This window comes from Macaca nemestrina, chromosome 13 (assembly GCF_043159975.1).
Source record: "Macaca nemestrina isolate mMacNem1 chromosome 13, mMacNem.hap1, whole genome shotgun sequence".
Taxonomy (NCBI): Eukaryota; Metazoa; Chordata; class Mammalia; order Primates; family Cercopithecidae; genus Macaca; species Macaca nemestrina.
In genome coordinates, this window is record NC_092137.1 from 3,037,517 (window position 1) to 3,064,961 (window position 27,445).

The following is a 27,445-nucleotide window of genomic DNA, read 5'->3' on the forward strand; positions in this document are numbered from 1 at the left end:
TATCCATCCTCATTTACTTAAAATCACGTGTTAGCCAGCTTCTTACACACACTCAATGTCTCCCCACTTCCCACATACATAGAATGAGACTCGGAGAGGAGAGGTGAATGAGAAGTTGCACAGCTCAGAACCTCAGACCAGCCCAGAAACCCATCTGCAATCCATATGCCAGCCTCTCACAGCCCAGCCCCACTGCTGGGGCCACAGAGTGGCTTCAAGATGACGTGAACACTGGGAGCAGGTCCCTCGCCCTAAAAGCCCTTTCCTGAGAAACTTGAGTGCCCTCCGTGTTTTGTAAAGTATTCACCAAGTCCCCATATGTTCTGGGCATCGTGACAAGTGCTGTAGATAACAGCAGATTTTTTAAAGGAGGAACAAAATCTCTGCCTTTATACAACTTACATGCGAGAGAACAGAAAGAAGCATAAAAAATAAACAAACAGCTAAGGTGTATGAGGCAGAAGAGAAGTGGCGTGAATGAACTGGGGAGTGTGAAGAGAGAGACGGGGTGTGAAGGACCCCCAGACAGGCCAGGCAGGTGAGCAGGGACCTGTGGAGACACCTGGAGAGGACCTGGGCAGGAGAGAAGAACCCGGAGAGGGTTCCGCAGGAGGGCAGGTGCAGCCAGCAAGGGAGCTCAGGGGCAGGGGTATCCCAGGGCCGGACCACGGGCACTGGAGACCCCGGTCACTGGAGACCACGAGGGGACCTCGGGCAGAGGGAGGGGCAGCCCTGGCTACCCTACAGTAGGACCCGTCTGGTGTTGGGTGGGGAAAAGGCGTGGAGTCTGCAAGGGCTGCAGAAGGAATTTTGGGAGGCTCTGGCTGTGGTCCAGGTGAGAGGTGGCAGTGGCTGCACAGGGTGGTAGAAGCCATCCAAATGTGAGTACATCTGGAGGTAGGTGCTGTAGGACGTCTGGGTCTGGACGTGGGGTGTGAGGAGGTAAGTCAAGAAGGGCTCTAGGATTACTGACCCAAGCAACAGCAGAGAGGATGGGGCTGCCATTGATGAGAACAGGAAAGGCCACGGAGTGTCCCTTACTCTACAGGCCCCACACGGCCTTCATCTCCCCCGCAGCGAGTCCATGCATGGTTATAGCGCTTCTACCAAACGAAGTCAGTCTGCCAATTCAATGTACAAAACAGTGACACCCTTTGAAAAGTCTTCATTGCTGGTCCATTACAAACACAGAAAAGTGCCTTTTGGCTGAAAAATAACCCACAGTTATTTAACATTCATGTGGTGAATTTTTCAAGTGGAATTCACCATGCAATATGAAAACAAAATTTGCATATTGTGTTAGTCTGTTATTCTGTTGCTATAAAGAAATTCCTGGCCAGGCGCGGTGGCTCAAGCCTGTAATCCTAGCACTTTGGGAGGCCGAGACGGGCAGATCACAAGGTCAAGAGATCGAGACCATCCTGGCTAACATGGTGAAACCCCGTCTCTACTAAAAAAAAAAAAAAAAAAATGCAAAAATCTAGCTGGGCGAGGTGGCGGGCGCCTGTAGTCCCAGCTACTGGGGAGACTGAGGCAGGAGAATGGCGTAAACCCAGGAGGCGGAGCTTGCAGTAAGCTGAGATCTGGCCACTGTGCTCCAACCTGGGCTACAGAGCAAGACTCTGTCTCAAAAAAAAAAGAAATGACTAGGGTTGGGCAATTTATAAGAAAAAGTTTAATTGGCTCATAATTCTACAGGCTGTACAGGAAATATGGTGCCAGCATTTACTCCTGGTGAGGCCTCAGACAACTTCCAATCATGGTAGAAGACAAAGGCGGACCGGGTGTGTCACCTGGCAAGAGTGGGAGCAAGAGAGAAGAGGGAGCTGCCTGACACTTTTAAACAACCAGATCTCTTGTAAACTAACTGAACGAGAACTCACTCATCACCAAGGAGATGGCACTAAACCATTCACGAGAAATCCGCTTCCATGAGCCAACTGCCTCCCACCAGGCCCCACTTTCAACCCTGGAGGTCACATTTCAACATGAGATTCAGAGGGGACAAACATCCAAACCCTACCACTTATGGGGGGAAAAAAAAGTTTGTCAATCATACAATCTCTTCCCAATATAATTAAGAAATAAAAATTACCAATTTCTAGTAATTGTCATAAATTCTACTTCTAATACGTATAAACATGATAAGGGTTAAAGGCCAGCAGCCAAGATAGAGATGAAATTTCCACAAAAGCAAAATGTAGAGTCCTTCGGTAGCCATGGGAGGGCAATTCAGAGCTAGCCCTCATCTTGAACAACCATGCACCACTCCCCGCTGCACTACGGATCCCTGGCCCTGCCTCCATCAGTTCTGCTCTTCTCACCTGGACCGCTGCAATATTCTAAAGGGCAATCTGCCCAGGTTTGCTCTCTTTCCCACTTTAATCAATACCATACGATCCCGCCAAATGTGACTTTCCAAAATGCAAATGCGGTCATGCCTCTTCCCGACTCATTAGCACTCCAGTCAGTTTTCACTGCTAGCAAAATAAAGTCCAAACCCCTTAGGTGGAATGTGAGTCCCTTGCTGTCTGGCTTCTGCTTTTCTTTTGCTTCCCTTGACCTCATTTCCTCTTGCAAACTCTACAGCACGGCTTCAACAAACTGTATGACGCTTCCCGAATGCAACTGATCAGCTCATTCGTGCCTGCGTGCCCTTCAACATAATTCAGCTGCGTTTGGCATTTGCTTCCCCTGTTCTTGGTTGAGCCCTTCCTCCTCCCGTGAAGCCTTTTAGGACTTAGTCCCCGCGGAGTTAGGTGCTCCCTCACCAGCACTGTGGTGGCACTTTGCAGGCCTCGGTCACCATGCACGGTCATTATCTGTGTCTTTGTCTGACTCAGCTTGGAAGCGCCACTCCTTCCAGGCTCCAGGCGAACAGACGTGACTGCCATTCAAGTAACATTTGCTTAAAGATACATGGATGAAATGAAGTTGAACCCTGGGACACCCATTCAGTGAAACGTCCACGTTTCCTGAGCCCTAAGCTAGGACACTTATTCTGAAATTTGACAGTAAGACAATAGGTTGACATAAAAACTATACTTGAAACAACTAAGAAACATGGGTGATGGGGTTGCTTCAGCACAGCCTTTACCTCTTAGCGCCTTCAACATAATTCAGCTACACCTGGGGAGGTGGGTTTGTCAATGAAGGAGTCTGCATTATTACCATTGATTAAATTAACATATATCTTTTGGTTATACATGCAGGTTTCAGGAGAAAAATATCTACAGACACCTGAACCTCTTTTCCAAAATGCAAAAGTGCTTATAGTTGTAATGATTTTAAACATTTCAAAGAATAATTTATTAACTCGTTAACTCGGTCACATATTCATTCTGGCCTTCAGGCTAAGCTTACCTGTCAAGCTAAGCTTCACGGACACAAGAAAAATGAGAGCTGCCCCCATGCCAGTTACGCCTGGCATGTTAAGTGCCAGCACAGGAGACAGGTCACATCCACACCATTGGTGGGCCGGGACCCTTACCTTGCCACATGTCCCTACAAGAACATGCTCTTACTGTGGATAAGATCCTGTCTAATCAACTGGGCTACTTTTAATCAAATGAAGTTTCAGCACACTTTAAACACAGCTTAACTAAAATTCAAGTATCTGTTTGCAAAATTACAATGAACTTTGTTCAGCTTTTATCATGTGTTTAGTACTTATCATCTCAGTCCATTCCTGCCAGTATAACAAAATATCTAAGACTGGGTAACTTACGAAGAACAGAAATGTATTTCCCACAGTTCTGCAGGCTGGAAGTCCAAGATGAAGACACCGGTAGGTTCTGTGTCCAGTGAGGGCCAAGTCTCTGCCTCCAAGACCACACCTTGTTGCTGCACACTCCAGAGGGCAGGAACACGGTGTCCTCACATGACAGGAGGGACAGAAGGGCAAAAAGAAGCCAGGCCAAGGTGGGCAGATCACCTGAGGTCGGGAGTTCAAGACCAGCCTGACCAACGTGGAGAAACTCTGTCTCTACTAAAAATACAAAATTAGCTGGGCATCGTAGCGCATGCCTGTAATCCCAGCTACTTGGAAGGCTGAGGCAGGAGAGTTGCTTGAACCTGGGAGGTGGAGGTTGCGGTGAGCCGAGATCATGCCATTGTGCTCCAGCCTGGGTAAGAAGAGCACGAAACTCTGTCTCAAAAAAAAAAAAAGAAGCCAAACTGGTTTTCTCCAGCCCTTTCATAAGAACACTGATCCCCTCCAAAAGGCCACGCCTTTTTTTTTTTCATTTTCTTTTTTTTGAGTTGGAGTCTCACTCTGTCGCCAGGCTGGAGTGCAGTGGCATGATCTCAGCTCACTGCAACCCCTGCCTTCCAGTTTCAAGTGATTCTCCTGCCTCAGCCTCCCAAGTAGCTGGGATTACAGGCATGTGGCACCACACTTGACTAATTTTGTGTTTTTAGTAGAGACAGGGTTTCATCACGTTGGCCAGGCTAGTCTGGAACTCCTGACCTCGTGATCCGCCCACCTCAGCCTCCGAAAGTGCTGGGATCACAGGCGTGAGCCACTGCGCCCAGCCAGCCACATCTCTTACTACTGCTGCATCAGGGATTAAGTTTCACAAAGAATTTTAGAGGAGACTAGAGCACTGAAACCATAGCAGCCCACATTTTACACACTGTCATATTTAACCCTATGTTCCTGCAGTGCAAAGGCTACAAATTGTTTACATTTTACCTTCTTTTATTTTTATTCACCATGATATTCTTTGCTTCTTTCTTCTCCTTAGCAGGAATTTTTTTAGTTATACTACAAATATAACTAGTATCATATCAGAATCGCATGTAAGCTTATCTTTCTTACCCCATTTGCTTTAAACAACTCTCACTACATGTTGTACACACACACATACTCTTTTTGGCTGAACCATTTGAAAAGGAGTTTTATGTATCATGACTCTTACTCCTAAATTCTTCAGCATGTATCTACTCAGAACAAGGACATGCTCCTATATAACCAAATGCCCTTATTATACTCAGCAAACATAACATTGACATGGAGACATTATTTAATATTCAGTCCATGTCCCAATTTTCCAATGGCCCCTGTACTGCATTTATTATCATACCTCTTTAGCCTCCTTTAATCTAAGATAATTTCACTAGCTTTCTTTGCCTTCCTTTATTCTAACACTTTGGAAGCCTGGGCCAGTTGTTTTGCAGGATCCCTCACTGTTTCTGGCTTTGATTGCTTTCTCACAATTCAATTCAGGCTACCTATTGTTGGCAAGAACACTATACAAGCAATAGCATGTCTTTTTCCACACATCCCCTTTAGGAAGTACAGAGAAGACTGTCCCATTACTGGTGGTGCAAGTTTTATCACTTAGTTAAGGTGGTAACCACCAGATATCTCTACGTTAAAGGTATTATTTTCTCCTTGTAAATAATAAGTGACCTGAGGGGAATACACTAAGATCACATCAATATCCTGTTGCCCAACCGTCTTTCACCCAGGGATGATTCTGATCTGAACAAATTGATATATTGTTCATTGCAAAACTAATGAGTATAGGTAACTAAAATACCTTAGGCAACAAGAATAGTAGTAGTATATAGTGTTTCCGTGCTGGTTCCCATCTATTGAGAGCCCACCCCGTGCCACTGTAGGTTGGGTGGCATATATGTGTTATCTCAGAATCTTGCACAACCCCTTGACTTATGCACTCTTATGAGCCCCACATTACAGCTGCAGAGGCTGAAGCTAAATGAATCTATATGGCTTGCTCTAGGCCACTGCTTAGTCCCTCTGTGTTGCTATGAAGGAATACCTGAGCCTGGGTAATTTATAAAGAAAGGAGGTTTATTTAGTCCATGAATCTGCAGGCTGTACAAGAAGCCTGACGCTGGCATCTGCTCGGCTTCCAGTGAGGGCTTTCGTGCTGTGTGAAAACACGGTGGAGAAGGTCAAACGGGTAGTGGGAAGGTGCCAAGAAGGACTAAATCTGAGGGGTGTCTGGGGTTTATCACAACCCACTCTCGGGAACGAATCCATTCCCCCAAGAACCAATCCAGTCTTGAGAAAGAACTCACTCTCTGCTGATAGAACAACGGCATGAAGCTCTTCACGAGGGATCCGCCCCCATGACCCAAACACCTCCCACCAGGGCCATCTCCCAACACTGACACGCTGGGGTCCCAGTTCAGCATGAGATCTGGCGGGGACAAGCACATCTTATCCAAACCATGGCAGTCACTTAGCTAATGCCACGGTTAAACCTGTACTTGAGTTCAGCTCCAGCGGCTCCACGTGGATGTTATTTACAAATCATTCAATTTCTCTGAGTTTCCGGGTTCCAGGTCCAGCTCCATAATGGGACTGAGTGTTCTCCATGGCTCTGCCATTCTGACTAAAATGACGCTCTCGCATAGACCTGGAGGGGAGGGACAGAAAGAATGATGGCCTGAGACTTCAACAGGAAAAATCCCTCCAGTATCTCTCAGGGCTACGCAGAGCTGCGGACAAGGTCCAGAACGTGCTCCAGACTGACATAGTACAGCAGATCAATTAACAGAGCAGGCGGAGCTGTGAAAAGATTCCAGGGAAAACAATTAAAGAATGAAAGCATCACGTGGAAGTCACTCTCCCTGCTGTCACCACCTCTGCTCTGCGTCCACATCCCCCTCAGAGGCTATTCATCCCTGAAGATAAATAAAAGCAAAATAACAGAAACTCTAAGCATTTCCAGGCCTTTTATATGGCTCTGAAACATTCATATAGGGAGCCACGTAATCGCCACTGAAATCCACCCCAGCTTCCCTTCTTGGAAAAGCAGACTTCCCTCTCTAGGATATGGAACAAGGCGGAAAGATACTAGACAAGGCAGAGAAACTAAAAACAAACAGACAAACAAAACAAGTAGAGGGCTCTGAACACAGCCTGTCCCTGCAGTGAATGGGCCTGCTGCATGGACCTGGGGGACAACACTTCAAAGTCTCCAATCTGTGGTCTCAGTAAACTCGAAAAACGTGGCACCCACAGACCTTGGAACCATGATCCGGAATCAAGACAGAATGCATAAAACATATAAAACAATAGTCTCTAATTAAAAACCGCAGAAAGGGGAAGACTGAAATCTTCAGAAAACAATCAATGAATTAGAACAAAGAAGAAAAAAAACTAAGATCTGAATTATGAGGTGAAATCCAACAGAAAGCAAATCTCAGAGTTTCAATTTAGGAATTCCAGAAGTAAACGGAACATACAAAATTCAAAGGCTTGGCCAGGCATGGTAGCTCATGCCTGTAATCCCAGCATTTTGGGGGGCTGAAGTGGTCAGATCACTCGAGGCCAGGAGTTCAAGACCAGACTGACCAACATAGTGAAACCCTGCTGCCACAAAAAATACAAAACTTAGCTGGGTGTGATGGTGTACACCCGTAGTCCCAGCTACTTGGGAGGCTGTAGCATGAGAATCACTTGAACCTGGGAGGCAGAGGCTGCAGTGAGCCAAGATTGTACCACTGTACTCCAGCCTGGGCGACACAATGAGACTCTGACTCAAAAAAAAAAAAAAAATCAAAGGTTAAACGTCCTGGAACTAAAGAGAAATCCAAAGTTTAAGATCAAGAAAAGTAGTTAAATTTTAAGAAAAACTATTACAAATTATATATATGATATATACACACAAATATATTTTTAAAAATTATACCACCATTACCAAGAAAATAACATACTACCTACAAATGAAAAAGAAAAAAAACAGATTGGTATTAAAGACAGTGTAGTACTTGAAAAAAACTTTTAACTTTCAAAGAATGTTACCTAAAAGGGTTATAGTCAAACTCAAGGCTGACAAAAAGACCCTACTAAAAAAGAAAAAAAAATTGAAGGAGTTGGATACTTTTCTTGAAAAAATATTTGCGAACAATCAACACAGAATAGAATTTAACACTGCAAGAATGGGATGAAGAAGATATAAAATAAATGAGAGTAAACAATAAAACAAATCACAAAAATTTGGCCTAATTTTTAAAGGCTAATAAAACTAATACAATCATCAATTAATAATATAGTGATCAATAACAATATTAATGCTCAGCATGTGAAATAATTGCATTTCTGACTGAGCATTTACTAGAAAGAAAAGTGTGGTAAATGTCTCATTTTACTTGAGGAATGGGCAGAAAAACAGTCTTAATGTAGATGCACACTTAGAAAATGAAAGATAATCTCTCTAAAATAATAAATAGAATAAAGTTTATTATAATATGATAGAAGGTACAATTCACAAGGAAGATGTGTGTTATCATATAAGTTACAGTGTCTACCTCAATGCCACAAAACTGAAAAGAACTTTTGGATAAGCAAAAAGAAAAAAAAGAAAATTATCAAAAAAAAAAAAAAAAAAAGAGAGAGAGAAATCTAAATAACTCTTAAGTTAAAGAAATAAGGCAAATCATGAAGCCCCAAAGAGCCAGTCATTTAAGATGGCTCCTGAGTGGCTCACTGGGCCTAAACTCAAAGGATAGTCCAGGGCCATCTGCTACAAGGTCACACAGGAGGTCACACAGGTCCTCTGCGCACCTGCCTCTACTTAGGAGGTTCCATACCTGTCTCTTCCTGTTCAGGAGGCCTGAACCAGCCAGTGTACTGTGACTTTGTTGACCAATCAGAACTCAGCAAGTTTGCACCCCTCATTTGCATAAGGAGGTGGGAACCGGGGCAGAAACTTTCTGTATAAAAGACAAACCCTTCTTGTTCTCTGTGACACATCTGTGTTTTGTGCCAAAGGCTGTGTCTCCCCAGTTTGCAAACTGTTAACTGGAATAAAGCCTCTTTCGATTTTCCCAAAATCTTTTTCAGTGGCTTTATTGGCAAAAATACCATGACACACTACTTGAAATTAACAATGAGGAAACTACACATAGAATTTATGGAATGCAACAAAATCTGTAGTCATAAGAAATGTATAGCATCAAATACTTATTATTCAAAATTTAAAATGCAATTCAAAACAATAATAATGTAACATTTTCATCCTAACATGAGCCAAAATTATTTTGATAATAATTAAGTTGGGACGAGTGTAAGAAAAACAGTATATCAGACTAGTGGAAACAGCTACCACAAAACCTGTTAAAGATGAGCTGTTCTGAAAGCTGAATTTCTCCATGAGCCTATAGGTGTGTATGGCAGAAGGAAATTTCTTCCAATAAGTTTCCAATGTTTGCTTAAATACTCTTTTTGGCATACAACTCTTAGATTAAGTGAAAGAAAAATCTTAATGATGAACTATTAAGATTAGAACCAACAAGTTCCCAATTACTTTTCAGAAGACAGTAAAAAACCTGTTGAGTAAGGCCTTCCAAAAGAGAAATATGTCAATAAGTACCCAAAGTCTTTAAGTTGTAAGTTTCTTTTTGAACCAGCAATTCCACATTTAAGAATTTACCCTAAAAACTTATCATGAAAGTATAAAAAGATTTATCTCCAACTTTTTTTTAATCACAACATTGTTTACAGTAGACAAATATTAGAAATAGACTAAATAAAAGCCGTAGGAGGATAGGTATTGAAAAACACAAAAGTAAAATCCCAAGGGCCCCAACTCACTGAACAGATCCCTTCTTTTCCAAGAGGACTCCAGAGTAACCTTGGAAATTGAGTTTCTGGCCACGAGGGGATGGAAGGTCAGGCAGGCATGGTTCTACTCCCTCACTTGCTAATCATGATTAGGCTTACTCCCTAAGGATAAACAGAAACCAGCCCTTTCAAAAGAATCCACCACTGACATCAACCAACAATCAGATGCTGCCTCTTGGTTTTGCAATTTCAGTATAACAATTGAGCAGCTTTCCTTCCTGATAAGAAACCACTGGTCAGGGGGCCAAGGAGTGGCTCTGGCCAGCCTAGAAGGATGCAGAGTAAGGGTCTTCATGTCCTCTGCTGCACCTTTTGAAAGCAGAAAACTCCACCCTCGAATCATGCTAACAGCACCATTTTTTTAAAATATAGACCCTCTGAGGAGGCATGAAGCTCAATTTCTCATGCCTGCATTTTTCATTTCATAAATATTCATGACTCCTCCTATAGCTTATTGAATATTTATATTCAGCAACCCCACTCAGCAAAAATTCCTCTTCCTTTTGCCCTTGCCTCCTAGTGTCTGTTTCCAGCTTCTGACTGGAGGCTACACTTCCCAGCCAGTCAGAATGGCTGGTCTGCAGGCTGCAGCCCTTTAGGAGAAATGAAGCTCTCCTTTCCAAATTTGTGAACCTCGTTGTTCTTCAGAGACAAGGTAATCTGGTACCTCAATGTGAAGGTACACTATTTCATCACAGAAAAAAATACAGTAGAAAAATAGAGACTAGTCTTTATGTTGAATGTATAAAACTGTTTATATGTAGACAAGTAAGAAAGGCAGGTTACAAACAGTAGGTATGGGATGAACCACTTCAGTCATAAACAAACAAATGCATACAAACAAATATGCCCATAGAATAATCACCAGGAATTTATTCCTCAAACACCTATCTCTATAGACAGAGTGTTTTAGTTTTATTGTGGGGTTCCTTGTTTTGTCTCATTTTCTACAGTGCATATTAGTAATTTGCAATCCTACTGATAAATATTATTAAATGCAAATAGAACAACCCAGGCGAATTTAATAACTAGTAACGAATCGAGTCAAGATTTGTTGTTCATTCTTTTCTGCCTCACTTTATATGAGCCCCTTAGGAAATGCCAGTGAGAGAAAACACAAGAGGCGTAGAATGCGCATGGTGAAATGGCTCCTATTGTGAATAAGTGAATCTCAGAGAAGGCAAGTGACTTGACTAGGCTCACTCACAGTGTTAGAACAGAACTCAGGCAGAGTCTCCACTTCCTGATTTAACTCAATACTTGGAGAAGGCCCTCCCACAGAGGACAGGTGTTTTCTTCTTCGTAATTACAAAGTAGGAGAGAAGAACTTGGAAACACTAGTCTTACCAAACTGATAACCTTTCTGATATCACTGATGGTCCACTCGCCCATCAGGGATACAAAAAATAATGGGAGGACTGTTCTTCAATTATCTTTAACATTGATATGAATTCTAAACACAGAGATATAGTAGAACCTCAAGGCAACATCTTTTGTTGTTTCTGATAAGCGCGAATGCTTTGAGTGTTGCCAAAATGTGGAGCCGCAGCTCACAGAGGAGGAGGCTGCCAAAGCAATGGGTTCAGTTTTGCTTTGAAGTCTGACTTGGTTGAGGAGGGGCAATTTACCCTCCAGGATGAGGTGCAGTGTTTAAAATACTTGTCACATGAAGGCAGTGTCTCAGACCTCCCAGAAGCCGCGATGCACCCCCAGCTACAGCAGGACTGCCTTTGCTGCTTCCTGCACATTTTCCAATTGCTGGGTTTTGAAAGTCATTATGAAAAGAGAAGCCTTGAAAGAGAAAAAGAAAGCAAATTTCATGGTACAGTCTTTGTGGGCAGCTCTCAGCAGGATGCATCTCCATGGTGACCAAGGTCTGCTCCTGGACATGGAAGAGGCAGTCACCACCCTCTAGGTTGGAGGACACACAAGTTGCCAAATATTAACGGGAAGGACAAAGACTTTACAAAACTTTTTGTGGGTGTTCTCATTCACTCTAATGTCTCAGCCAGGGCCTGCTCATGCCTCACAGAAAAGAATGTGACTTAACCCAGACATACCAGTTCTTCAGGTAACACATCACAAGCCATCCTCAGGTGGCCAGCGAGATTCTCAGATCAAGACCATGGAAGTATCTCACCAAGAGCTGTCAGTGGTGGGGAGATCAAAGGCCTCCATTCATTCAATATTTATTCAGCAAATATACAGAATCAAGAATCAAGCTGAGAGCTGAGTTCAGTAAGCCAGGGAGTCATCCAAACAGGTCGCCAAAATCAAAGGGGAAGTGAGAAGCAGGTATCAGAACTCAGCGCTAACTGCCAAGGGAGGGAAGGAGGACCTGGGAGGTTCTGCTGCCCAGGCTGGAATCCCAGGCTCTCCCCGCCGCTGTGGTGCAAGCCTGGAAGTGACGAGAGGAAGACTGGACCAGAGGTACCTCCTGATGGGGCACTCCTCCCCAAGTGCTCTTTCAAGAGTAAGGTGGACAGAACTGCAGCCCTAGCCTAGGAGAAACAGTGCCAAGGGTGATTTCGGGGGAATCAAAGCCTCACTCCCACTCCAGAAAAGACACAGACCCACCCAGAAAACATCTAAATGCATGTCTGCACAGAGAGTATGCACAGAGGAGGCAGAGAAGCACGAGAGGAGAAGACACGATGGCCTTCACCCAAGGAGCACAGCGGAAGGTACCTCTGGTCTGCTGGAAGTCATCCACACCAGCTGGATGCAACTGTCCTTTCTTTTTCTTCAAGCTTCTAAATATTGCCTGGTCTTGCACTGACCCCTCTCTGTGTGAGAGCTCTTAGCTTCAGCTCTATTAATGGCCTCCCTGGTTCACAGGAATTCCTTCCTGGTTTCCCGTCTCCCTCTCACCTTCTCCTCCCACCTGTCCTTTTATGCCGTATGCTTCGTTTATTCCAACTTATCAGTTCTGTAAAAACACTTCAGCTTTGAATACGCTGCTCGCTTTGCCTTAAATACAAGCCCTAATTGTCCTCCCTACTGCACCTCGAGGTGCACATGAGCCATCCCCTGCTCTCTGCTCCGTGCCCAGTCTGATTAGCTGCCTCTTCCTGACATGGAGTGGAACCCCGCACAGGCCTTGTCCAGCAGGCACCACTTCCCTCTGCGTATATGTCTGTCTTCCCCGCTGGCTGGGACTGCTTTGAGGACAGTGACTGTGCTGTTTCTCTCTGTGTTCTCAAGGCTTGTGTGGCACAGGCCTGGCATGCAGTGCCACCTCACCATCTGTGGTCTCCATCCCATTGCAGCCATCATGGAGCTATATCCCAAGCTAATCACTGTGGGCCTGGCTTCTGTTGTCCCCTGCCCAGGGGCATCTCATGCACACAGTCAGACTCTCTGAGGAAGGCCTTGTGCCCTTGGCATTCCCCTGTGCAGTCAGCATGCTGCAGACACTCCATGAGCAAGACCCGTTTCATTTCGGGGCAGGCCACAGTTGTCCCTTGCCAGCTGACTGCTGAGTGATTTAACCGTAAGATAAGTGCCTGTACCTTGTAGGTGCTCAAAGATTGTGTGTTGTATGAACAACGGAGTGTGTATGTGCACTCTCAGACTCTCCAAACTAGCGGTCAGAATGAACCTTGCTTCAGGTTCTGCCCGGCTGCTGCTGGCTCTGTGCTGTGTGACCAAGTCCAATAACACGAGACAAACCACTTCACATTTCTGTGCCTCCATTTTCTAACATTGGGGTCACAATCTATCCACATTTGTGGGGGTTTTGTTTGAATTTCAGTGTAAGACCACATATATGAAAGTCATTTTAAGCTCTAGAGCACACCATTCGATCATTCAACAAATGCTTACCAGGTGCCTACCACATGCCAGGTGCTGTTCTAGGAACTGAAAATCGAATTGTTTTTTAAAATCCCTGAAAACATGCCTTTTCTCTAAGCTTTTACATAACACAGATTCCCTGCTTAATGCCCCAGCTACTTTTTGGTAAACACATAACATGCGTTTATTAAACATTTGCTGGGAAATGAACTTGCGCTTGCAACAAATTCCTTTACAGTGAATACATCTTTTCAACAAAAGCTTTTTTTCCTTATCTAAGGTTGCAAAGAAATCACTTACTTTACTCCCTCGCCCCATATACATGAGTACCTGCTATTTGTCAAGTGCTGTGCTAGCCCTGGAGGTAAAATGAAAAGCCAGATATATTCCCTGCTTTCAAAGATTACACACTCTATCCAGGGAGATGGACAAATAAGCAGAAAATAGTCCTAGAATATAACAACTCTAAAACATCTCAATAAGTCCTGGGATCAGGGAGGTCTTCCAAGTGGAGGTGGCCCTTGAGGTATCTCTTAGAGGATGAATTTGAGTTTTCTCAGCATTGAGGGAGAGGTGGCTGGTCCGGAGAGCGCAGCATAGGCAAGGCCCATGGAACAAAGGATGGCTGGTCCATGTGGCTAAGAGGCTGCATGGGTGTTGGGAGAGAGACCAGGGAAGAAGCAAGCCGAGGCTTATGCAGCACCAGACGGCTCACACTCGATCCCAGGGCAGCAACAAGCTACTGAAGGATCCCAGCAGAAAAGGGCCCACATCCCATTCAGAGACCAAAAACGAATCTCTGCCAGCGTGACAGAGGATGCTCTTATGGGTAGGAGTGAAGAGGTCTGTCCAGGGGCAAAAGATCAGAAATGAAATCATTTGGCAAGACTCACAAGCTTTTAGACTGACAAACTGAGAGCTAACCTCAGCTATTCACATTTATGTACCCCTGTCTTCAAAAGAAACGCCTGTTCCACTTCCCCTCACCATCTTAAAAAACCCAACCATTTCAACTCTAGATACCCCAAATTATCCTTGGGCCAGAATAAACGCACATAGAGAGAGTCTGGGACCTCCAGAGTAGGCGTGAGGGGGTGCAGAGTCCAGGCCTGACTTTGCTTCCGTTTATTGGCGTTTTTGCCACGATGCGGGGGGAGCTCTGTGGGGCCGCAGTTCTCTCTATTGGAGCTCCACTCCCCGGTGCGGTCCTCACGCAACCACGTGCCATTTGTTGTCAGAATAATTAACCAGAATGGAAAAGCAAGTTCATTAAGCTTTGACAAGAAGGTACCAATCCGAGCACCCAGACCTCATCAGCTTGCATGAAGAGCGTGGCAGAGCGCAGGGAGCTGGCTGCCTCTGCCTGCAGACGGGAAGGCATGCAGCCATCCCATGGGAAATCAGCCACGGTTCTCAAGCTCTGTCCCCAGTGGAACACGTGTGCTCTGAGCTTAGAATGGACTAATGCAGAGTGCAAAGGGCAGCCGGTCCGTAGTCAGAAAGACCCAGGGCAGCAGGTCCATAGTCAGAAAGACCCACGGGTCCAGCCTTGGTACCACTTCTTTCTTTAGGACCAGTGATTTAACTTTGCTGAGCCTTGGATTCCTCATATAGAAAGTAAGGATAAAATTACTTCTCAGGACTATAAAAAGGATTCATTGTAAAAGAAGTGAAATACCAGCCAGGCGCGGTGGCTCACGCCTGTAACCCCAGCACTTTGGGAGGCTGAGGTGGGCGGATCACCTGAGGTCAGGAGTTTGAGACCAGCCTGGCCAACAACCCCATCTCTAGTAAAAATACAAAATTATCCGGGTGTGGTGGTGGGCGCCTGTAATCCCAGCTACTCGATAGGCTGAGGCAGGAGAATGGTTTGAACTCAAGAGGTGGAGGTTGTAGTGAGCCAAGATTGCACCATTGTACTCCAGCCTGGGCAACGAGAGTGAAACTCTGTCTCAAAAAAAAAAAAAAAAAGCCTAGCACGGTTCCTGGAAGGTAGGTGGACTTAATATAACCTTACTTCTGAATTGAGGCCTCATCTTAAATCTTATAATGTTGCCTTTTATCTAGTTGATACTACATCATATAATAATGGAACGTGCTTAATTTTTGTTTTCTATCCTGTGAATTGTCTTAAATTTTAGAGCCCTCTACGTTTCCATGCTAAAAGGTGGTAGAAGGCAGTATCTGATTGAGCGCAGAATTATGAATCGTATCATTTTAGATCTGCTGCATCACCACTGCGTAGTGAAACACAAGCAGACCACCCCGATTTCAGGCACCCCCCTTCCCAGGCAAGTGCAAAGCCTCATTCTGAGTGAGAAAAGCACAAAACAAGATGCAGGATGACACACTGAACTAACTCTCTGCAACAGGTTTGTTCCAGGAAAACTGGATGAGATGTATTTTGTGTGACTCCGAATTCTCTTCTGAGTATTACATCAACTGCTGCTGGGACACCCCCATTCTTGCTCCTCCTGACAGTATACCTCTGTCCCCTTTGGCCAGAATATGTGCCCATTCCCCACACCCACTTGTCCCCATCTGACCTGTCCCTGAGACTCAGCCCACAGCCTCCCACCCCTACACCTTCCTCTATCCCCTCATCCCAGCCCACAGCCGCCCACCCCTACACCTTCCTCCATCCCCTCTTCCCAGCCCACAGCCACCCATCCCTACACCTTCCTCCATCCCCTCTTCCCAGCCCACAGCCTCCCACCCCTACACCTTCCTCCATCCCCTCTTCCCAGCCCACAGCCGCCCACCCCTACACCTTCCTCCATCCCCTCTTCCCAGCCCACAGCCGCCCACCCCTACACCTTCCTCCATCCCCTCTTCCCAGACCACAGCCGCCCACCCCTACACCTTCCTCCATCCCCTCTTCCCAGCCCACAGCCGCCCACCGCGACACCTTCCTCCATCCCCTCTTCCAGCCACCACTGCCCTAGCTGGAAGTGATTTTCCCCATGAGTGAGTTCCCAAAGTGCCTATTGTGTGAGTTTTACTTGAGTATGTAGGTTTGTTCAATGCAGAGTCACTTGTTGCACAATAATTTTTAATTACTGGTTTCCATAAAGAAATTACGTAGTTAAAAACCAAAACGCACACTCATGTGAAATGCAGACCAACTATGTAGGCCAATGCCCTGGGAACTCTCCGCATAGAACTAAGAAACACAGCCTTCCGGAGGCTATCAAAGCAGCCAGCCTCTTGCCCCTCTGAACGACCCCACCCACCCACCCACCAGCTTCTGGGGGCATCAAACCACAAAATCACAGGCAGAACTACTTGGAGACCACCCTGCTATTTATCAAATCTGACCTGAATCTCAGGCCTTTTTGCTGAGCCCTCAATGCATTTGTAGAGCCTTTCAGAGATGCACCTGCCAGGCCCCGTTAGCCAGTCTTGGTGATTATTCCTGATACAGCACAGAAGCCAGCTTTGAGGTTGGAGCAAACATTGAGGTACACACCTGAGATGCCCTGAGCAAGCTGGGAGGGACCCCATGTCTCATGTGCTCCTGCCACACTCATACTACAGATCAGGAAATACGGCCAGAGAAGCAAAACCCCTTCCCCAAAGCCAAATTTATATCCAACTGACTTTCATCACAGGAGGGCTCCGCAGAGCGGGAAGAATCCCACCATCACCCATGACCCGCTGTGGCCTCTAGAAAGCTACTCCACCTCCCTAGGGGTCCACTCCAAGGTCAGTGAAGCAAGGTGGCTAACCTGCTCCTCGGTGGTTGTAGGAGCTGGGAGTGTATCCTAGGCCCCAGTGTGAGAACTGCAGAGCTCCTTCTCCTGTGAAACCAGGCCTCCCTGTGCTCACACACGCCAGGCTGTCAGGACCAGCCTGTCTGTGCCCCGGCTCCCTCCACCCAGCATTCTGCCTTCCTCATATGGAGGTTGGTTTGGGTTAGTGGCGGGGGCGCTCTTGGAGAGAACAGGTTTCAACATCTGTTTCAAATCACGCTGGTTAACCACTGCTATGAAGGAGGCGTGGAGAATTCCAGACCCCCAACCTTAAGGGCTATCTACAAAACACCTGCAGTGTGGCAGAAGCTAGGAGCTGACTTCCAGGCGGCCGTCACTGGCCCGTGTTCCTCAAGGTTCCACCCATTGCCTTAGTCTTCCTGCAACCCATTCTTCCCATCTGTGTCCAGGGCATCTTTTTCTTTTCTCTTTCATTTCTTCCCAAAACTTGAGTCAAGCCCACTATAACCAAGGCTTAATTTAAGCTTGGTTCCTGCATAATTCACTCCACAGATTTGAGGGTGGGTACAGACTGAGAATTTAAAGAGAAGTAGGCAGGGCACCGTGGCTTATGCCCTGTAATCCCAGCACTTTGGGAGAGCAAGATGAGTGCAACACCTGAGGTCAGGAGTTCGAGACTAGCCTGGGCAACATAGTAAAACCCCATCTCTGCTAAAAATACAAAAATTAGCCAGGCATGGTGGTGAGTGGCTGTAATCCCAGCTGCTCGAGAGGCTGAGACAGGAGAATTGCTTGAATCCGGGAGGCAGAGGTTGCAGTGAGCCAAGATCGTGCCATTGCACTCCAGCCTGGGCGACAGAGCGAGACTCCATCTCAAACAGTAATAATAATAATAAAAGTGAAGTAAACACTTGTGAGGCTAAGGGATCATCTGTGTCCTTCTTTTCATCTAAGTCACCCCCACCCGGCATCGCTGAGGTTGCGGCGAGCGAAATGAACACATGCATGTGCCGGAAACTTCCAAAGGACCACTCTTTTGCGCACACAAACCCATTGCAAAGATTGTTTGCCACATGCCCAAAAAGGGTCAAAGTTCTGCAAACAGAAACTCTGTCCTCCTCTCCCAGGAGCTGTGCAGGGCAAGTGCTCTTTGGCTGTGACTCTAGTTACAGCCCCTCGGATACAGCAGAGAATGACAGGTGTGGCGGCCCCTGGGTAGCAGAACATCATAAGGAAACCACAGCCTGTGGCATCCTCCTGCACTTCATGAAAGGGTTCACGGGGCTCCAGGTGGAGCTCCTTCCAAAGCCCAGTGCGGGTAATCACAGCAGGGTGGGGATAGAGTAGGCATTGGCAGAAACAGAGTCTACTGTAGCTGACCGCAGACACGAAGTGTGACTCGCACCCCTCTGTCTGTCTGTTTCTACACAATTCAACACACTTTCCTTGAACACTTCTGTTTGGGAGAAGCACAGTGCTCCAAAGACTTCAAGACAGGGGCAGGAGGAGGGGAAGGTGGGATAGTGAGGAGGTTCCCCCTCTTGAGACGCTCAGGCCCTAGGAAGGAGGTGCCTCTGTGGGGCTGGCCATGGTGTGGGGTGTGCAGAGTGCAGAGGAGGGTTCAACAGCCCCTTATGGAGGACAGCTCCTGGGACGTGGTCTTGAAGGACGAGCCGATTTTGAAGCCATCATTTGGGGCAGAGTTCTGAGGGTGCTGGAGGAAGTGAGGCCACACTGAGCCAAGGCTGAGGAGACACAGACAAGGTGTACACGAAGTCCATCTGCGTATGGTCAGAGGGAGCAGAGAGCATGGCGCCTCCGAGAGAGGAATGAGGCCAGTCCGGTGGGGGCAGCACCACCACCGTCCGCTGAAAGTTTGGGCAGGAGTGACCCACGACTGAGCCTGTGTTAAGATTCATCCCCACAGTGCAATCTGGATGGCTTGGAGGAGGCTGCCATCAGGACTCTTACAGGATCTACAGGGTGACACGCTGAGTCTCAGAACCAGGACGGCAGCCTTGGGGTGGACAGAGGATCCGTGCAGACATGTCGTGGGGAGATTGGCAGCCAACATGCTGGTCTCACCTCTGCATTACATTTGGCCAGAGCCTCGACTCTGGGGGAGGCAGAAAAACAATCACAGAGCACCACACTTCACACAAGGATTCTAGGGCAGCACAGACCAGGGCAAGAAGCCACGCGATCCCTGTGCAGGAATCAGAATATCATGAAAAATACCTGTCGCTGAGGTTTCGTCACCGCCTCCTGAGGGACTACATGGAAGAAAAAGAACTCACTATGCATAAAAGACACCACCATCTTGTATAAGTTTAAAAGGGTGCAAAAGCTGAAAATTCATGGCCCTGAATCTTCATATCTACGAAGGTTTCAAGTTGACATGAGAAAGCGCTTTGAGTTTAAAAATGCTGTCTCAGCCGTTTTTTTGCCCTCAGCACCTAGTCCGTGCCTGCAACCATCTAAGTGCTGAATAAATGGTCATGAGCAGATGGAAACGTTGCAGGTTCTAATCAGACGGTGCTAACAGCTGCCATTCATTGACACTTTCCTATGTGCAGCCCTGCGTCTTAGTCCGCTTGGTATTGCTCTAACAGAACACCTGAGACTGGGTAATTTATAAAGAAAAGAAGTTTATTTGGCTCACAGTTTTGGAGGCCAGGAAGTCCAAGAAGTACCTGCTTAGCTCTGGTTCCATGTTACAGTAGAGGAAGGGGGAAAAGATGTGTGCAAAGAGGAACCAACCAGGACAGCCAGTCTTGCTTTATAACTAACTACCTGATCTCATGGGAACTAATCCCCTCCCGCAGGAGCTAACGCAGACTTGGGAGAAAGATGCATCCATCTTAACCATCTAGTCACCTCCTGAAGGCATCAGCTCCCAACGCCACCCCATTTCGGACCAAGCCTCAACATACAGTTTGGTAGGGACAAATCATATCCAAACCATAGCAGCTTGTCAGTCATTCATAATCTAACAGGATAAATATTATTCCAGTTTTACAGATGAGAAAAACAAGTCTCCAAGCATTAAATAAGTCACGTAAGATTGCACACCTATAAAGTGACTGAGCTGAGACTCTCACCACCTCATCTGCGTGAAGTCAAAGTCCAGGATCGCTTTGCTAAGCCATGCTGCCTCCAGCATTTGATCCAAGACGCGGACCTGCAATGGCAGTGCCGATGATGTAATTAGTATAAACCTCAGACAACAGCCAAATGCATTAAGGCCTCTGTACTTACCATTATCAAGAGCAAATTATCTGTTTCTTTGAAGCAGAATGGTAGGCCTTCGTCCAAACCACCCATGCTCGTGTAGCAGGGCTGCGTCTAAAAATCCTTACCCTGAATATCCTTTGAGGAACCGCGCTCAGTTCAGTACCAAAACAAAGATCTCAGTACCCCTGTCTGTACCAAGTAGCACTTTTAAATAAAACACCAAGTAATCCCAGAACTTTGGGAGACCGAGGCGGGCAGATCCCGAGGTCAAGAGATTGAGAGCATCCTGGCCAACATGGTGAAACACCATCTCTATAAAAATACAAAAATTAGCTGCATGTGGTGGCAAGTGCCTGTAATCCCAGCTACTCAGGAGGCGGAGGCAGGAGAATCACTTGAGCCTGGGAGGCGGAGGTTGCAGTGAGCCGAGATCACGCCACTGCACTCCAGCCTGGGTGATAGAGCGAGACTCTGCCTAAAACAAAACAAAACAAAACAAAAAACAAAACACCACCAAGGAAAAGCCTGGTGTTTCCAGGGCCTGTCTCCAACCAAACATCCTCAGTAAATCTTCAAACTGCCCTTTTAGGAGTGATCCTGAAAAATTAAACCGTGGCATTTGCAGTTAAAGCACAAATCCCCAGATGTCCCTAGCCTCGTGCTCAGCTTGAAGGTCATGAAACTCAAGGGATTCCCGAGGCAGAGTTCAAAAGCTGCCCTTCCTGGGGATGGCCTGGAGGCTTTTTGGCCCCTCAGCTGCAGCCGCTCCTGTATGGAGCCACTGGCCTCCCCGGGAGGAAGGTGCACATTCCTCGCCCGCTGGTGCCAGGAGCCCTCAGTGTTCAATGAAGAAAACTGCGTAGAGCAAATTCATCCTCACCCTTCACCTGGGGAGACGCAGTGCGGGGCAAGAGCGCCGGATGTATTGACTCACCCTTCACCTGGGGAGACGCAGTGCGGGGCAAGAGCGCCGGATGTATTGACTCACCCTTCACCTGGGGAGACGCGGTGCGGGGCAAGAGCGTCGGATGTATTGACTGTCTAGGAAGAGGTTTAATTCACATCTGTTCTCGCGATCGGCTTGTGTAAACGGGTCACACCATGACCAGCAGACACGTCTCAGAGGAGCACGTCTGATATGAGGCGGGCAGCGTGGGAGTGGAAAATTACTTTTCTTCAGGTCAAAAATTCCACTTCTTCACAGAGGTCTCGATTTTTGTAGGTTCCTCTGGACAGTTCAAACATCAACTCTTCTGCTCTTTACTTTCAAACTGGCCCCAGGGATGAGTTTTCTGGGTCCACGAGGCAGGCTGTTCTGCATTCAGGGTCAGGCCTCGTCTTGCCGGCATCATAGGGCATGCACTGTTCTGCTGCACTTAAAAAAAAATCATTGTTGTAAATATGATTAAAATGATGCAAATATGATTAAAATGATGCAAATATGATAAAAATGCATTTCACTAGGGAGGTGGGGGTTGCAGTGAACCAAGATTGCACCACTGCGCTCCAGCCTGGGTGACAGAGCAAGACTGTCTTGGAAAAAAAAAAAGTCACCATCCCATTATTGGGTGACTCTAGAATGGGAAAACTTCTAAAAATACATTGCATTTCTGTTATTACGGACCAGAACATGGCACTGTGCTGTGGTTAGATAACGTCCGATGCGAGGTGCCCCACATGGAGGTCTGCACAGTGCTTGTCCCCCAGGCGGTGGCCACAGCCCTCCATGCTGTTGGAGTTCGTGTCCATGCTCCTCTCACCAGTAAGGACCACTCCCTGATGCTGCCCTAGTGTCTAGAAGCCTCACGTTGTACAGCGCGGGAAGAAAGCTCCGTGGCTGCTGTCATTCCTGCCTCCATCGTGCAGACAGGGAGCCAAGGTGCAGCCAGTTGTGCGGCTCCCCTAAATCCTACATCTAGAGCCCTGGCAGGTGGAGTCTGCACTCGCAGCAGGACTGCCGGCCACACGGCTCAGGCCTCAGCCCCATGACGTCCTCCTGTTTTTTTGTATTTGCCTGCACCTCTACACGTCTGCCGTCACCCAACAAGTATCTTTCTCTAGTGTTGACCGAGACTGAAGAAACATTCGCAAATAAGCAAATTCTGAAATACAATATCCTAACTAACATTTTTACCTGTCATTATACTTCACATATCCACAAAAAGATTCAGGCTTAGTAATTTTATTATAGCCAAATTTAAGTTGATAGTCTTAAGAAACATAAAATTGTATTTTAATTATGTATTTATAAAATCAGGTGATTTTTCTTTGCTATTGTCCTCAGCAAATTAAAGTACACACATCCTTTGTAATACACTGGAATGCCATGTGTTCTACTCTTTTGTACTAGAAAGTAGTTAAGATGATGGAAATTATAAATGAGGCATAGGACTTAAAAATACATGGTTAAATTTATAAAGAGAGTGATAAACAGAAAGCCAATGCGTATGTTTGATCATTGAATTTTTCCCTCAATTAGGATATCGACATAGAGCTTGGTCATTGGCCATGATGACATAGCCGAGAAGAAACAACCACCTGCCCGCCATGCTATAAAGCCGACGTTCTGAGTGCTGTGGGGACCCGGCGGGAGGAGGACTGCCCTGGCCCGGGAAAAGGGAGGCAGGAGCTGGCAGCGGTCAGGAAGGGGTTGTGGAGATTGGTACCTGGGCCAGCCAGGCAATAAAAGTGCAGGTGGGGTATAGGGGGCCATCTGAAAAAGCAGCCCAGCACAGGCACGGACACAGGTGTGGGCACTGGTGAACCCCACAGCTCATCAGGAGCCTGCAATGAGGCTGAGCACTGCACCGGGGTAAGGACAAGAAGCCAAGGGGAAATCGAGGCCTGGAGGCATGGGAGTGGGAGCACAGTCACTAAGAGGTGGGTTTTGAAGAGTAATTGGAGAATTTTCAAGGCAAAATAAAAGGCAGGCATCAGGAGTAAATAAAATGTCAAGCACTGATTCCAGCTGCATGAGAGGCACAGTGTCATGAAAGAGAAGCATGGCAGACAAAATGATGGGAAGGATTTCTGGGCTCATTGCAGGGCCTAGGAGCAGTTTCTAGCTTCTGAATTCACTCCTCATGCAACACCACGAAACTCCCACATGCAATTATTGATGGTGGGCAAGATTCCCACCAACTAGGAGATAAACATACATTACCCTCTAGGTTAATTTTCATCCTCTCAACTTTCACGCTATTAATTCATTGAGGAAATGTTTATTCTATCCTCTGCACTTTCTTTGCAATGCACGCCAGTCACCAGTGCACATCTCAAACAAGAGCTTCCTAGCATCCCTGGTGCTCTAGTGGTTAGGATGTGACACTGAGCTTTCTCAAGGAGGCTGAGGCTGCTACAGTTCCCTGCATGGGGGCAGCTTCTTGTCCTCATTGTTTTACGCTCAGGTCCAGTCTGCAGTTGACCGACCAGTCTTCTTTCTATCTCATGAAGACAGATGGCACTCCATTCACTGCCAGTTAACTGACATGGGCAGGCTACATATTCGTCCACAGTTTCACTGCCTTCAAGAGCCAGCTTCAACACCCCCTCATCTATTTATTTTTTATTTTTTATTTTTTTGGTGCTCTTTCCCAAGCGCCCTACCCTGAACTGATTACTTCCTTCCTTCATTCAATAAATGCTTCCTATTTCCCACTTCCCCAAGTGTCTGGAACTCGGAGTAGCTGCTGGAAGTCAGAATTTAAATACAGACATAGTTTCTGTCTCTCAGAGCACAGAAGATAGGGCAGGATACAAGCAAATGAGCTATTAAACAAAGTGTAATGAGAGAGGAGCCATGTCATCAGACCTGAGCCATTAATCTGGTATTAAATCATGTGTTGAGCAGCATCCCTACTTACGTTAGCTGTAGATACGTCTTATTGTATCTCCCCTATGAAATTTTAGCTTCTTGAGGACAGGGAATGTGTCTTAAACCATATATTGTTGTTTTCTAGGACCCAGCTCAGTGCTATACACACAAAGGGTGCTCAATAAGTGTTTTTAAATACATTTTTATTGCATAGATTTAAGGTATACATGATTCGATATACACACATTTAGTAAACTGATTACTACAGTCAAACAAATTTATGTATCCATCACCTTCCATAGTTACTTTCTGTGCATGTGTCTGGTGAGAGCACCTAAAATCTACTTTCTCAGCAAGTTTTTAGTGTACTATTCAATCTTATTGGCCATACTTCTCATGCAGCGCAACGAGTCTCTAGACTTACTTATGCTGCATAACTGTAAATTCACACCTTTCACCTGCTCTCCCCACTTCCACCCCTCCCTGCTCCTGGCAACCACGATTCTGCCCTCTGCTTCTATGCATTCCACTTATATTTTTTCAGTTTGGCATACAAGTGAGATCATGCAGTATTAGCCTTTCTGTGTCAGGCTTATTTTACTTAGCATAGTGTCTTCCAGTTTCATCCATGTTGTAGCAAATGGCAGAAATACCACAATTGCTGTAATCATTCATTCTTTGATGGACATTTGGTAGTCTTCATATAGTGGCTATTGCAAATAATGATTAAATGAACATGAGAGTGCAAATGATTAAATGAACAGGAGAGTGCTATTGCAAATAATGATTAAATGAACACGAGGTGCTTAATGCATTTCCTTTAGTTATACACCCAGCAGACAGATGGCTGGATCACATAGTAATTCTATTTTTAATTTTTTAAAGAACTTCCATACTAGTTCCCATAAGAGCTCTACCAATTTACATTCCCAGCAACAGTGCACAAGTGTTCCCTTTTCTCTGCATCCTCATCCACACTGTTATCTTTGGACTTACAGATACGAAGTGACATGTCATTATGATTTTGATTTGCACTTCCCTGGTCATTAGTGATGTTAAACACATTTTCATATACCTATTGGCCATTTATTTATATATCTTCTTTGGAAAAATGTATATTCAGGTCCCTTTCTCATTTATTAAAGTTGGGTTATGTTTGTTTGTTTGTTTGTTTCTATATTGAGTTATGTGCATTTCTTGTGATTTCAAGTTATACTGCAAAGCTACAGTGATCAAAACTGTATGGTACTGGCATTAAAAATAGACACACAGACCAATGGAATAGAACAGAGATCCCAGAAATACACCCAAAAAAATATGGTCAACCAACTTTAAGCAAGACCACCAAAAATACAGAATGGAGGAAGTCTCTTCAGTAAATTATGTTAGGAAAACTAAATATCCACATGTAAAAGAATAAAACTGGATTATTATCCTATACTATACAGAATTAACTCAAAATGGATTAAAGTCCTGAATTTAAGAACTGAACCCATAAAATTCCTAAAAGAAAACATAGGGTGGAAGTCCTTGATATAAATTTTTTGGATATTACACCAAAAGCTCAGGCAACCAAGGCAAAAATAAACAAATGAGACAACGTCTGATTAAAAGGCTTCTACATAGCAAAAGAAACAACCAGCATAATGAAAAGGTAGCCTGTGGACTGAGAGAAAATATTTGCAAATCATATATCTGATGAGGTGTTAATAACAACAAGTGTCTACAGATTTTATTTGATGACTTGCCAAGGCAACTAGACAAGGGAATTTGAGATTCAGAATAAAGGTGAGGAAGATATTAAATGATAGAGAAGCATTAATGAGAGAAGCATCTGTATTTATTGCTCACCTGGCATGCATCGGCCCTGAATAATGACACAGAAGACACAGACACCAGACTCAAGAGGTCTACTTTTCAATAGACCCTGTTCTGTTGGAAGAATGCATGCAAGGTCATGGAGCAAGGATGGATGCTGGCCCAGCCAGAGTGGACCAGTGAGGAGTGAGGAGTGCCATTGTTCCCTGGGGTAACACCTGGAAAACAGATCTTCCCACGGCTCCCAGGGATTGAGCGTTCTTTAGCACATTTTTTCAAATATCCAAAACTTCAGGTGCCCTGTCTTCTTTGTCCCAGAAACAAGTGAAGTCAAGGTCATTTTTATTTCAATGACTTGTTTTTTTGCTTATCCAATGGAGAAGTTGATGGGAGAAAACAAAAATAAAAAACACAGCGACATTATTCATTTATTTTTGTAAACAAGAACTCGAGTTCACCCACATTCCTGTGTTCAACTGAGTGTAAATGTTTATGTCATGTTCTGACCTGGGTCTCAAAGTTGGCCTTCCTGAGGACTTGTGATCACCCTTACCTAAGCCTCACCTTGGGCTTTGTCTCAAGTCTACATTCGGGAAGTTCCAGCTTCAAAGCCTTTTTCTTTTCTGTTTTCTTTTTCTTTCCTTTTTAAAATTTATTTATTTATTTATTTATTTATTTGAGACAGGGTCTCACTCTGTTGTCCAGGCTAGAGTACAGTGGTGTGAGCACAGCTCACTGCAGCCTCAACCTTCCAGGGCTCAACTGATCCTCCCACCTCAGCCTCCTGAGTAGCTGGAACTACAGGTGAACTCCACCACGCCCAGCTAATTTTTGTATTTTTTGTGAAGATGGGGTCTTGCCATGATTGTCCAGGCTGGTCTTTAACCCCTGTGCTCAGGCCATCATTCCGCCTCAGGCTCCCAAAGTGCTGGGATTATAGGTGTGAGCCACCATGCCCAGTTTCAAAGCCCTTTCTACTGAGTTGATCTTGTGTTCTTGCCCCAGGTCTGGTCCACAGTGTTAAGTGATTTTTTTTTTCTTTTCATCTAATGTTATATGCTCTCATCCTTCACCTGAAAGCTATAATGTCACATACACCAGTCCAGGGAACACCCAGAGCATCCCTGTGTGAGACACCCTCAACACGTGGCTGATCCAGTAAACTAGGTGTTTGGTTGTGATCAGAGTGTATATAGGTAACCAGGTGTGCAGGGCAGGCACACATAATTTTTCATGCATTTTTTACCTTTGGAATATGCTTCCTGACATTTACAGACATAGTCATAGATTTCTTCACCTTAGTGACCCTACCTGATTTATAAATAAAAGGCAATGCTTTATCCTGTTTCATAAAGAGAAGGCATACTTTACAATATTTTATTATTAGCTATACTATTAAGATAAATCTATCAAGATGACACTGTTAAGCAATTGTTAGGTAGAATTGTTCCTTGATATTCTGAGACCTAG

At 45.5% G+C, this 27,445-nt stretch overlaps 1 long non-coding RNA gene across 5 annotated transcripts in view; it reads right to left on the reverse strand.

Moving 5' to 3' along the window:
* Positions 1-5,379: 5,379 nt before the first annotated feature.
* Positions 5,380-27,445, reverse strand: part of LOC105497569 (uncharacterized) — a 230,478-nt gene continuing 208,412 nt past the window's right edge. For 2 of the 5 annotated variants that reach the window (XR_011611406.1, XR_011611407.1), the window contains exons 4-5: positions 21,332-21,713; positions 5,386-6,389 (exon numbers count right to left, since the gene is read on the reverse strand). This is a non-coding gene — a long non-coding RNA (uncharacterized lncRNA). Of the gene's footprint in view, positions 6,390-20,367; positions 21,719-27,445 lie in introns of all 5 variants that reach the window. The other 3 variants (XR_011611403.1, XR_011611404.1, XR_011611402.1) reach the window with 3 other exon arrangements.